The sequence below is a fragment of the Mustela putorius genome, unplaced genomic scaffold (assembly GCF_011764305.1).
Source record: "Mustela putorius furo isolate JIRA1106 unplaced genomic scaffold, ASM1176430v1.1 tig00000382_pilon_pilon_pilon, whole genome shotgun sequence".
In the NCBI taxonomy this organism is placed as follows: domain Eukaryota; kingdom Metazoa; phylum Chordata; class Mammalia; order Carnivora; family Mustelidae; genus Mustela; species Mustela putorius.
Genome location: NW_025421367.1, coordinates 4,294,266 through 4,307,465, shown reverse-complemented (window position 1 = coordinate 4,307,465; position 13,200 = coordinate 4,294,266). Strand labels below are relative to the sequence as shown.

The 13,200-nt window shown below is 43.2% G+C and overlaps 1 protein-coding gene across 4 annotated transcripts in view; it reads left to right on the top strand.

The window, feature by feature from the left end:
• Positions 1 to 6,759: 6,759 nt before the first annotated feature.
• AFF1 (AF4/FMR2 family member 1) overlaps positions 6,760 to 13,200 on the top strand; it is a 205,807-nt gene continuing 199,366 nt past the window's right edge. For 3 of the 4 annotated variants that reach the window (XM_013058062.2, XM_013058061.2, XM_013058060.2), the window contains exon 1: positions 6,761 to 7,055. The gene's annotated coding sequence lies outside the window, so the exon portion shown is untranslated. Of the gene's footprint in view, positions 7,056 to 13,200 lie in introns of all 4 variants that reach the window. The other variant, XR_006606561.1, reaches the window with a different exon arrangement.

Sequence of the window (13,200 nt, the reverse complement as noted above, 5' to 3'; positions counted from 1 at the left end):
AAAAGTTAAATAGCAAATACACACCAGGATGGTGAATCTTGGGGGCCATTTAGAATTCTGCCTTCCATACTCTTCTTCTAGATGTGAAGTGTGCAAAGACAAGCCAAGTTTCTTATTTGTCATTATATCCCGGAATGGAGCAGAGTCAGTACTTGACACTTAGTCGCTATTCAATGAAAGAATGAAGAAATACAATAAGAAAGGGAAGGGAATGTCTAGGGGAGGGAAATATTTAAATAGAAAGTAAAATATAGGTGCACCTGCGTGGCTCAGTCGGTTAAGTGTCTGCCTTTGGTTCAGGTCATGATCCCAGCATCCTGGGATCGAGCCCCACCTCCGGCGCCCTGCTCGGCGGGAATCTGCTTCGACCTCTGCCCTTCCCACTCTCTCTCTCTCTATCAAATAAAAAAAAAAAAAAAAAGAAAGAAAGTAAAATATGACTTGGTAGGTAATAAACATTTGAACCTGAATCTTGGGTCTATAATGGTACCATTATAAAAAGTTGAAAACGGGCGCCTGGGTGGCTCAGTAGGTTAAAGCCTCTCCCTTCAGCTCAGGTCATGATCTCAGGGTTCTGAGATCGAGCCCCGCATCGGGCTCTCTGCTCAGTAGGGAGTCTGCTTCCCCCCCCTCTCTCTGCCTGCCTCTCTGCCTACTCGTAATCTCCATCTGTCAAATAAATAAATAAAATCTTAAAAAAATAAAAATAAAAAAAATAAATAAAAAGCTGAAAACAAAGTAGGAGGAATTGGGTTGGGTGAGTTGTGAAAGAACAGGGGGACAGAATGAAATGATTTGTATTTCATACTTCGTATGCTGACTTTGTTTTGCCTATGGTACAACCATGTGGAAATCTCCTGTGAACAAATGAGCATGAAAGTCTGGAACTTTCATGTGTGCCTGGGTGGCTCAGTCAGTTAGTGTCTGCCTTCAGCTCAGCTCATGATCCCAGGGTCTTGGGATGGAGCCCCGCATCCAGCGCCCTGCTCAGCGGGTAGCCAGCTTCTCCCTCTGCCCCTGCCTCTGCTTGTGACTCCTCTCTCTCTCTTTCTCTGTCTCTCTTTCTGTCAAATAAATAAATAAACAAGTCTGGAACTTAGAAGAGAGATATGGGTTGAGGTGAATCATAGTATTGAGTATTGAATTCTTGAAGTTGTGCCATAGTTGGTAAGTACTCTTACCACCAATCCTTCTCCCATGGAGGCACCATAACTTGGCTCTTGTACTCTGGCTCTGACTCATGTCTTTTCTTTTTGTACTTTCCAGCTATTTGATCTTCCCAGAATTACTCAGATTTTTCTTATCCTCATCCTATTTAACCCTCCAGATGTCACTGTCAGAATAAAAACCCATTGCTAACTCTCTCAGGCCTGCTGATGTGGATTTAACTGTAATAGACATAGTTAGAGATATTTATACTAATCTAATTCTGTGTATAGTGGTGAGAACATGACCTGGAACCACAGAAGAGCTGGGTTCAAGTACTTCCTCTGTTTATTTTCTGTGTAATCATTATGGAGATGATCTCTCTGAGCTCTTTTCTTCTTTATACATGAACTATATATAGACACATGTTTTCAAGAGAATTAAATAAAATTTTGTGTGTGAAATGTCTGATAAATTATGGAAATTCAGTAAAATGCCGCATTAATTTTTTTAGAAAAAATATGGATGTCGTGCTCATGTTCTTTTGCTCGAGATTCATTGGGATTTTTCAAATTGCTATTATAAATATGAAATCAGTTTAACAATATTACCACATAACGAAAAAACATTCCTAATCCCCACTGGGATTGGGAAGTAGTATGTACTAGCAATGAGTAAAAACTCCCACACCATATGAAACTCTTATTGTACTGGTTAGAAAAAGTGATGTCAGGTTACTCGGAACCATATTTTCTGCTAAATATTCATGATGCAATAAAGAAGTTATTTTAATTACAGTAATATTGCACCTAGTTCTTTTTAGAGCAGAAGACAGCGGGTTTACATTTGCATATCTGCCTCCCTGGTTGAGATGTAAAGCTAGGAATTTCTGTATCTGCCTACAATCCATGCTGAGCTCTCAGTACGCTTTCTTACTACGTGGTTTTAGGGATTCCTATTCATTTTCCTTTTTTTTTTTTTAGGATTGTATTTATTTGTCAGAGAGAGAAAGAGTAGAGAGAGAGAGCAGGTGAGCACAAGCAGGGGGAGGGCAGGCAGAGGGAGAAGCAGGCTCCCTGCTGAGATGAAGGCAGACATTTAGCCCACGGAGCCACTCAAGCGTCCCTCCTATTCATTTTCATAAGATAGCCTCAATAGTCTGTCTAAAATGCAGCCGGAGATGCCTGGGTGGCTCAGTCAGTTAAACAACTGTTTTGGGCTCAGATGAGGTTCATAGAGTTCTAGGCTCAATCCCCACGTCAGGCTCCCTGCTCATCGGGGAGTCTGCTTCTCCTTTTCCCTCTGCCTGCCTCTCCCCTGTTTGTACTCTCTCTGTCAGATAAATAAATAAATCTTTAAAATAAAATAAAATAAAATAAAATAAAATAAAATAAAATAAAATAAAATGCAGCCTGATTAAGTCTCCTACCCAATGCACTTAGGATGAAAGGACAACTCTAGCTTGGCATGGCAGGTACTTTACCAGCAGTTTCCTGTTGACCTTTCCTGTCTTCTGTCTTATCACTGCCCCTCACAACCTTTGGCCCAAAGTCCTACTACCCCCTCTTTGTGCTCTTTTTTTGGGGAATGGCTCTTCCACCACTTTCCGTTACCTGGTTTAGGCTAAGTTTTCCACCTCCCTCCTCACTGTCGCTTTCTCCTCATCTGTACACCTCTGAACTCTGGGTTGCTTGTTTTCTTTTCTTTTCTTTTTAAAATAAATATTTTATTTATTTATTTGACAGAGAGAGAGAGAGAGAGATCACAAGTAGGCAGAGAGGCAGGCAGAGAGAGAGAGGGAGAAGGAGGCTCCCTGCTGAGCAGAGAGCCCATGCAGGGCTGGATCCCAGAACTCTTTGAGATCATGATCTGAGCCGAAGGCAGAGGCTTAACCGACTGAGCCACTCAGGTGCCCCTGCTTGTTTTCTTTTACAAGTATATACTCAGCTTTCAGTTTGGTTGAGGTTTATTTACACTTTGAAGAAATTATCGCTTTGAAATATACATACAGTAGTTTTGGAGTAACATAATTTTTCTTTTCTTTTTTTAAATATTTGAGAGAGAGAGTGAGTGAGAGAGAGAGCATGAGAGGGAAGGTCAGAGAGAGAAGCAGACTCCCTGCAGAGCCAGGAGCCCAATGTGGGACTTGATCCCTGGACTCCTGGATTATGACCTGAGGTGAAGGCAGCGGCTTAACCAACTGAGCCACCCAGGTGCTCCTGGAGTAACATAATTTAAACTGCTGGTCTTGCTGACTGAAGAGTTTAAGAGCCCTTTAGGCTGGCCAAGCAACAGCCATCCATTTCATGATACAGGCACATTTTTCACCAGTCTCCATTTTAACATGATGTTCCTGCCTCTTTGTACCATTTGGGTGCTTTGAGAATACAGCCTATGAATTTCTGTGAGTCCCAGGGTGTTCACTGGTTTGTCTTTAAATTTTAAGTAAAAACATGGCTGAAAATTGTCAAGAAGCTTCCCAGGAGTCCTTACATTAAGAGGTAGTTTTTTGTTTCTTTTTTTAAAAGATTTTATTTATTTATTTGACAGACAGAGACCACAAGTAGGCAGAGAGGCAGGGAGGAGGAAGCAGGCTCCCTGCTGAGCAGAGAGCCCGATGTGGGGCTCTATCCCAGGACCCTGGGATCATGACCTGAGCCTTAGGCAGAGGCTTAACCCACTGAGCCACCTAGGTGCCCCTAAGAGGTAGCTTTAAAAGTACTCTTTTAAAAGGGAAAAGTGGGAGCGCCTGGGAAGCTCAGTTAACTAAGCATCTGACTCTTGATTTCAGCTCAGGTCATGATCTCAGGATCTTGAGTTCCAGCCCCGTGCTGGGTCCATGCTGGGCGTGGAGCCTGCTTAAGATTTTCTCTCTCCCTTTCCCTCTGCCCCTCAGTAATAATTGCTACACCAACATGGGGCTCAAACTCAGGATCCCAAAATCAAGAGTCACATGTTCTTCTCACTGAGTCAGCCAGGTGCCTCAGAAAGACAACTTTTCGAAAGAAAGAAAGAAAAAAAAAACCTCACTAGAATAACTATCCTGCTTTTTATTTATTATGAAAAAATTTAGGGATACCTAAGTGGTTCAGTCAGTTGGGCATCTGCCTTTGGCTCATGTCATGATCTCCAGAGTCCTGAGATTGAGCCCCCAAACAATGAGCTCCCTGCTCAGTGGGGAACCTGATTCTCCCTCTCCTGCTCTACCTGCTTGTGCTCTCTCAGTCAAATAAATAAATAAAATCTTTAAAAAAATTAATTTTGGGGATGCCTGGGTAACTTAGTCTGTTAAGCCTCTGCCTTCAGGACCTGGGATTGAGTTCTGGATCAAGCTCCCCGCTTAGCAGGGGTCCTGCTTTAAAAACCTCTGCCTGCTGCTCCTCCTGCTTGTGCTCTCTCTCTGTCAAATGAATAAATAAAATCTTAAAAAAATTAATTTTGGGTGCCTGCATGTCTCGGTTGGTTAGGCCACTGCCTTTGGCTCAGGTTGTGATCCCGGACTACTGGGATCAGGTCCCGAATTTGGCTCCCAGCTCTGCAGGGATTCTGTTTCTCCACCGGACCTTCTCCCCTCTCATCTCTCAGTCTCTCCGTGTCTTTCAAATAAATAAATAAAATTAAAAAAAAATTAATTTTGACTTTAGTGTTTTTAAATATTAAAATATATATGTATATATATATTTAACAGACAGAGATCACAAGTAGGCAGAGAGAAACAGGCAGAGAGAGAGAGAGGAGGAAGCAGGCTCCCTGCTGAACAGAGAGCAGGATGCAGGGCTGGATGCAGGGCTGGACTCTGGGATCATGACCGGAGCTGAAGGCAGAGGCTTTAACCCACTGGGCCACCCAAGCGCTCCTGGATTTAGTGTTTTTAAATAACTTACCATCTTTCCAGAAATTAATCAATAGAACTATGTGTTGGAATTATTTATTTATTTGTTTCTGCTAGGCACTGGAAACTGTGTCATAGATATGGCCTATCACTAGCACACAGCCTTAAGAATATTCATATAAATGGAATGGACTACTCTCTGAAGCAAAACTACATCATCTTCTACAAAAAGTTGTTGCAAAATTACATCCTTCAGCTTTAAAAGCAGGAAAATAAAAGTATCAAACTCTCAACATTATTTACTAAGCTGACCACAGTTTGAAGGTAGAATAGGATGATTAAAGGAACATGACAAAAGAAAAAGTTTTAGAAAGGAATAGTAAAGACTTTTAGATTATAAAATATTATGCACATATATATTACAATGAAATGTATTAGTTCCATAACAAAAAGGTTAAAATGTTTTTTCTGATTAGAATAGATACCAATCTCTATTGGAAACTTTTAAGAACAATACAAACACCTGTCAGAGGTGACTCCTGCTCATAGATGACCTCTAATGCTTTGTCCGGAGGCACACCAAGACACCTTCATTATTTAAGCAGTTAAGGTAAGCCAAATCAATATCATCATGGGAGCATAGGGAGGAGGAAGAAGAGTTATATTTTGGAACACAGCCCATGGGAAATTAAGCCAGGTAACCAAAGGTTTAATTTGGAAATGCAAATATCTATTGATTAGGTTTTCAATCCACACCGTTCATGTACACGAGGAAGGAGTAATGAGGGGCAAAGCAATAGCGACAAGGAGGAGGAGGAGGAGGAGGAAGGAGAAGAGAAGGGTGAGAAGAAATACAAAGGGCACTGAGGGGGTTATTTTCATTCATTACATTAATATACATTTACATCATATTACTGTTGAGAAAGGTAATTTTCTTCATCCAAGTAATTTCACCCACTTTAAACCATTATGATACTGTAAAAACCCATCTAAGCCGTTCATTGTAATCTTTCTGCATCTCTTTCGGTGAGGGAGGAGAGATGGCGCAAAGACCAAACTCGATGCTTTCCTTATAATCATAGAAGGAATCGCTAGCATCTCAACTAGACATTAGCTTTCCCTTCTTCCTTTGGTTCTGTTTGCCCAAACCCCTACCCCTACAAGGATTTTCTGGGTTTGGGCAGTGAAATGCAAGAACCCAGAGGTTGGTTTCAGGAGATCACGACTTGAGACTGTTTCCCGTGCCACTTTGTAGCTTGCGGACCTTGGGCACAACACTTAATTTTCAGCTCTTCGGCTTCATTATTTGGGAAATGGCAATAATAATGTATCTATTTTATAAGGTTGTTGTGAAGATGAGTTGGGCCTGTGAGTGTGAAAAGCCCTCTATAAACTGGAAAACACTCTCCAGATGTGAGTTATTATCTCCTTTAAAGGGCACAGAATCTGTTTCAATTGTATAGGAAATTGCAGGAAGTCTCCTTGACACTTTTAGTCAAAACTTGACATTGAGCTGAATCCCTCTGAGGAAGAGAAATGGTTCTTGCGCCCCACGTCAGCCTGGGGCAGGGTCACCCACGCTGCCGGTGCGGTCACTGCAGTATTCCATCCTCCGCTGCCGCTCCCCCTGGATCCTCCCACCGGTTTCCCGAGGAGGGTGGCGACGTTCCTAGCCATTTGGGTGGCGCCAGCTAGAGGGCGTGGGCCAGGCTGGTCTGCCCAGCGCCGAGCTGCAGGGTGGGGGCGGGCCAGGCAGGGGGCGGGGCCACCCGAGGAGGGCGTGGCCTTGCCTCCGGGGCGTTCAGGCTCTGCGGGCGCGCGGAGCTCGTGGGCCAGCAAGCGGACTAGCGCGCGGCCCCTGCGCACTCGGCCGCTGCCTGCGCGCGTCGCGGGCGCAGCTGCATTTTCGCTTCCGCGGCTCGCGAGCCGAGACTGGTGCGAGCCGCCTCTGACTTGCGGGAGGACGCTTTCCTCTTCGCTCTCCGCACCCGCGCCCTTTCCCCACCGCAACAGGTCAGGGGAGAGCGGAGGTGGCGAGGGCGCACGACTTGAGACTGGAGGAGCAAAGGTCAGGAAGGTAAGCGGAGCCCCTGTGCGCCCCCGGGCTGGGGGTCAGCCTCGCCGGGAACGCCGCAGCCGCTGACTTCTGGGAAGCCCAGGCTCTCCCCGCCTCGCTGCCTGCTTCCCAGCACGCTGACTCAAGTAGCTGGCGTTTCCACTTTTCCGGTGGGAACGGGCGAAGGAGACGCGGAGCTCGCATCACCCTTGCAAGTCCGGGGCAGGTAGCGTCTGGAAGAACTGGGGGTGGAGCGGTGGGAAACACAGGAAGACACCCATTTTCCTTCCCCACTCTCCCAAATCCGACGTCTCCCGGTGCGCCCCGCGTCTTGCGGAAGGATGTTCTGTTTTGGAACCTAGTCTCTGGGTTGCGTAATAGAAGTGTCCCAGAAGTTTCTCGGGGAGTAAAAGCGGGGCTTTTCTCTCGTCCATTCCGAGTTCCCCATCCCCCCCGTCATTGTCACCCTCCTCTTTGCGTGTGGTTGGGAGAATTACTGGATCCCGTCCGATCTAATTGTGATTGAGAGGAAGGCGCGTGTTCGGTGGTCCGCAGCCTCGAGAGAGCGAAGGGGGAAAGTTGAAGGCACCTTCTGCGATTTGCTCCTGGGGCGCAGGGGGACGGCATCTGCAGAACGTGGAACTGGTTAATTTCTCTTGATAATTTTTCACGCCGGTGTCTGATCCTCCTGTGACTGCTGCATTCGAGCCCCCCGACGTTGCAAACACCAGGGTCGTCGAATTAAAAAGGGAGAGGAATTGGAGAGTTGTGTAAATCGTACCCATCTTAACGTAATGGTAGTTACATTAATGAATTTGCAAGGGACCTTTGAAGGTCTCGATACTTTCTTAGTAGGTTGGACTTGCAGGAGTTTCTGCACTCACAGACACCCCAATATTGTTATGCAGATTGTGCCAGGAAGACCTTTGGCTTTGGAGGTGGAGATGTGTCCGTTTCATCCCGGAGCCAGTCTCTCTTGCGGGGAGGGGAGGTACGAGGGAGAGGGGGCGCTTGCAGACCATGTTTTGCTATGTTTTTTTTAAAGTGTGGGATCGGGCTTTTTTAACCCTGTCGGTGCACGTTGAGGGCTGGGGGCCGGGAATGACATATCATCGAGGAACCAGACAGATTTAAAACCTTAAAGGCGAAACCGTAATTAAGGCGAAGACCCAGTTCCCTGGGACAGTTGCAAAGTGAAAACTCAGAAATTGAGACCCAGAAACATCAGACAAGGGAGCGCCCTGAAAAGTGTGGGAATTTTGCTTGTGCAAGATTATTTCAGAACAAGGTCTGGCACATTTCGTAGGAGGTAGGCAGAGGTGGGATACCTCTCCCAGAGCTCTGTGCGTCAGTCAGGCTCCGGGTGGAGATAGAAGGCCCGCAAAAGAAAAAGACCTTTGGACTATGAATCTACTTCTCTTCAGAGACTTGAGCATACCTAGGCATGGCCCTGTTTCAATGTTTACTTCCTCTGTCTAATGTATTTCCTTAGCTTGCCTTTCATCTTTAGTGGAAAGGATTCCTTGAGTGGATATTCTGGAAATAAATTCATAGGAGAGTTGAAAATTCTGGATGGTTCTCCTGCTTTAATTTAAAGGTGTTGTCCCTTGCCAGTGTTAGAAAATACTGTATTTGAAGGTAAAGATGCAGAAAAGGCATGGAGAGTACTAAAGGGTAATGACCCAAGAGAATTAAGGGAAACTAGGAGAGAAAGGAAAAGAGTAACTTGTAGTACTTATTGTGTAAAACTAGAAGGATTAATTTGAATTTAGCTGATTTAGGAGAGAGGGAACCCCCAAAAGGACTTGGGATGTTTAAGACATTGAAGACTAGGACACAGGGCTTTGAAAAAAATGAGCTTAGGGGCACCTGGGTGGCTCAGTGTGTTAAAGCCTCTGCCTTTCGGCTCAGGTCGTGATCCCAGGGTTCTGGGATCAGCCCTGGATCTGACTGGGCTCTTTGCCCAGCAGGGAGCCTGCTTCCCTTCCTTCTCTCTCTGCCTGCTTCTCTGCCTACTTGTGATCTCTGTCTGTCAAATAAATAAATAAATTAAAAAAAAAGAAAGAAAGGAGTTTAGGTGCGCCTAGTAGCTCAGTGAAAGAGTCCAACTTTTGATCTCAGCTCAGGTCTTGATCTCAGGGTCATGAGATCAAGCCCCTCATTGGCTCCACGCTGGTTATGGAACCTTCTTAAATAATAATAAAAAATGAGTGTAGATACTGGGAATCTCCCCCTTTCTTTTTATTTTCTAGATAAAACTTACAGGAGTAATGAGACTGGGGGTGTGGAATTTGCAGGCTTTCCACCTGCAGAAAGAAAATGAACTGTTACTTACCAGAGTTAACATGTCTTATACATTCTCTGTAGCAATCAGGTTTCTGTAATGGCTTTGGCATTTGTGATTTGCTTAACTCTTCAACTCTGTAAAAAACACAATCTTGAAGAATCACAGTGTGTCAAATTAGAATACAAAGGTCATGCAGGGACTGAGAATTTAAGGTCAGAAAAGCCCAGTAATTTTAAACATTGCTTTCTCTGGCAAAATGCGGAGTATGGGGGTGCCTGGGTGGCTCAGCGGGTCAAACCGCTGCCTTCGGCTCAGGTCATGAACTCGGAGTCCTGGGATTGAGCCCTGCATCGGGCTCTCTGCTCAGCAGGGAGCCTGCTTCCTCCTCTCTCTCTGCCTGCCTCTCTGCCTGCTTGTGATCTCTCTCAATAAATCTCTCTCAAATAAATAAATAAATAAAATCTTTAAAAAAAAAATGCGGAGTATGCCTGCATTTTTTTGCCACCAGAAGACATTGTTTTTGTGGGGTGTTAAGACTTAGTACTTTGAGGTAGTAGTTACACTACATCAAAACTGGCTGCTTCTTCTGTTTCCTATCTGGCTTGACTGAATTTGGAAGGGGTGGGTTGAGCTAAAAGTTACTGTTTTATTAACTAAGGTTCTTAATTGGATTTTGGATTAAATTTGGAAGAGTACTGTCTTATTACAATACATATGAGTTGCATGTCTGAAAACGTCCACAAGTCACTGTAGCCATGTCATTGTTCCGTTGAAGTAATATCGCCTTGAGTCGAAAAGATGGGTTAAAAAAAAAATAAGTTTAGAAAGGGCAAACTTTTTTTTTTGTTTGTTTTTTAAAAGATTTATTTATTTACTTGACAGACAGAGATCACAAGTAGGCAGAGAGGCAGGCAGAGAGAGAGGAGGGGGAAGCAGGTTCCCTGCTGAGCAGAGAGCCCGATTCCATTGGAGGCTCCATCCCAGGACCCTGGGATCATGACCCGAGCTGAAGGCAGAGGCTTTAACCCACTGAGCCACATAGGCACCCCGGCAGTTTTTTAGTATTGTTTTCCTTTGCAGTTCTAAAAATTAATATTGTTTTCCTTTGGCATTCTAAAAAAATAATTATTAATTTGAGAGAGACAGAGTGCGCACAAGCACAAGCTGGATGGCCACAGAGAGAGGGAGAGAGAATCTTTAAGCAGATTCCATGCTCAGCACAAGCCCAGGAGCCAGCATGGAGCTTGATCCCACAACCCTGAGATCACAACCTGAGCTGAAGCCAAGAGTCAGTTCCTTAACCGACTGCACCATCCAGATGTCTCTTAGTATTTTTTTAAGAAGCAAGTGAAAGGAGTTTTATGCTTAGCTGTAATTTGTGCTTTCATCAAATGAATTTACATAAGCATTTATGAAGTTAATTGGTCATTCAAATTACAAATCTTTTTTTTTTTTTTTAAAGATTTTATTCATTTATTTGACAGAGAGAGAGATCACAAGTAGGCAGAGAGGCAGGTAGAGAGAGAGAGAGGAGGAAGCAGGCTCCCTGCCGAGCAGAGAGCCCGATGCGGGACTCGATCCCAGGATCCTGAGATCATGACCCGAGCTGAAGGCAGCGGCTTAACCCACTGAGCCACCCAGGCTCCCTCAAATTACAAATCTTAAGATGGACTGATGCTTTCACTTTTTAAAAGGTAGAGCTAATTTATTTATAAATATTAGGATCATTATAAGACATAGTTGGGATAGTATCCTTACAATTAAAGCCCTGTACTGAAAGCTGACCTTCAACTTGAATTCATTTGCTAACCTAGAAATGTCTGTTGAAGCTAAAAGCTTCAAGTTCCCCTTTTTCAAAAACTCTAGATTATTAACTAATTTTTCAGGAGATTGAGAAAGTATTTAGAGAGAGTACAAATTAAGGAACTGCATTAATGTAAATCTACAAAGTTTTGTAGATTATATTTTCCTCATTAAATTATATATTCTCTTTCCAAACAATACTTAATTGGCTGTAGTTTTCTAGCTGCCTCTTTTTTATACACAGAAGTAGTTTATTTAATATTTGCTGACTTGAATTTCAGATTTTATTAAAATAGATTTCATAAACCCTGTAATCCATTTATTAAAACTTTACCACAGTGTAGAAGTAAATGTGAAATATGTAGTTCTTTGTAGGTACACATCCTTTATTCCTGACTATTCATATATGCACAAGAGAGTACTGTAGACTTGAAATCCTGAGGTTCTAAGGCCATCAGGGTTGCTAATAGGCGTTTCTGTCTTACGCTTAGGACAGAACTCCTTCAGTAGTGTTCTCCAGGGGAAGAAAATCAGCTGATTTTCTTAAATTAGCTGGCCCATTTTAAACATGACTAAGGATTTCTTGTTCGAGTGACTTTTTCCTTTTAAAAGGCTGGAATTATTGTGACAAGTGGAGTCCAGAGAAGTCAATTACATCATTAACAGGCTGTTTCATATCCATTCCTAATACCTCATATGTGTGGAGCACCTTCTGTGTGCCAGGCAGTACTCTAAACTTTGGAGAAACTGTGATAACACCACGATCAAGAAAGAGAACTCATGTAAGGTGGACTTAACATTCACATAGCATAGAAGTTATTTACTAGCAGCTTTCAAGTACTGTATCATTTAAGCTTAATTGCAGCTCTAAAGTTGGAGTTCATTTTCCATTTTAAAATCAGGAAATTGAGTTGAAGAAGTTAAGTGACTTGACTCTGTGACTCAAAGCCTGGTGCCCTTTCCACTATGGTACACTGAGTTGGCTTGGTTGATACGTGGTTTCCTGTTTTTCAAGAATTACAGCTTGACTCTAAAATATAAATAGTGTTTCTCCCTTGGCTAAGTAATTCTTTCTGATCATTATGGGAGTAAAAAAGCAGGTATTTTCATTTAGCATTCTGGACATCTATTTGTGACTCCAAAGGAAAATATTATGCAGGCCTGTTAAAAAGACATGTGGTGTTTATTTGCACCACATGAAGATTCTTACCTTCCTAAAAAAATGACATGCAAGGGCTTATGAACCACCTCCCTTAGAGTTTGATAGCTATTCATGTTATGAAAGGTCAGTCACATCCCATGTGAATCAGGATATACTATTTCCTTCAGTCTTACAGATTCAGTGAATATATGCAGTATAGCAGTGGTTTTCAAACTTATTGTCAGAATATTTCGGAAGACTTGTTGAAACATAACGTCTCCTCTGCCATCCCCTAAACCCCCAAAATTTTTGATTCAGTAGGTCTGGGTAATGCCCAAGAATTTGCATTTGAAACATGTTCACAAGTGATATTGATGATGCTAATTCTGGAACTACACTTCAAGAACTACTGCCATATAGCAGAGAATTTAAAAATTTAAAAGCGTGATTATTGAACCAAACAGCTTGGGCTTGAATCTTGCATGTGCCACCTACTAGCTGTCACATCTTAGGCAAATTACTTAAATTTTTGTCAAAAAACTATGAAGGCTCTGAGATTTTACCCTACTTTCAAGCTAACAAGTTAACCTGCCCCAGTTTCATGGGTCATGGGAATGACTTTATTGCTCATAATAATAGCCGTAGCCAGAGTGTCAACATATTCCTACACTGGTTCCCTAAGCACCATTTTCCAAAGCGAGACGTGGAGAGAGTCAGATGACACCTGGAAATAAAAAGGGTTGCATTACAGGAGAGGAATCCTGAGCTAAGGGAATCCTAATCCTTTATAATGGGCAGTAAGCATGCCTGCCCTTTGCTCCGGAGGGGGAGACGGAGGGGGAGACGTTATTTTGTTTATACTGAGCAGTAAACATGCTGCCCTGTGCTGTAGGAAACAGTCTCTCTTTTTTTTTTTTTTTTTTTTAAGATTTTTA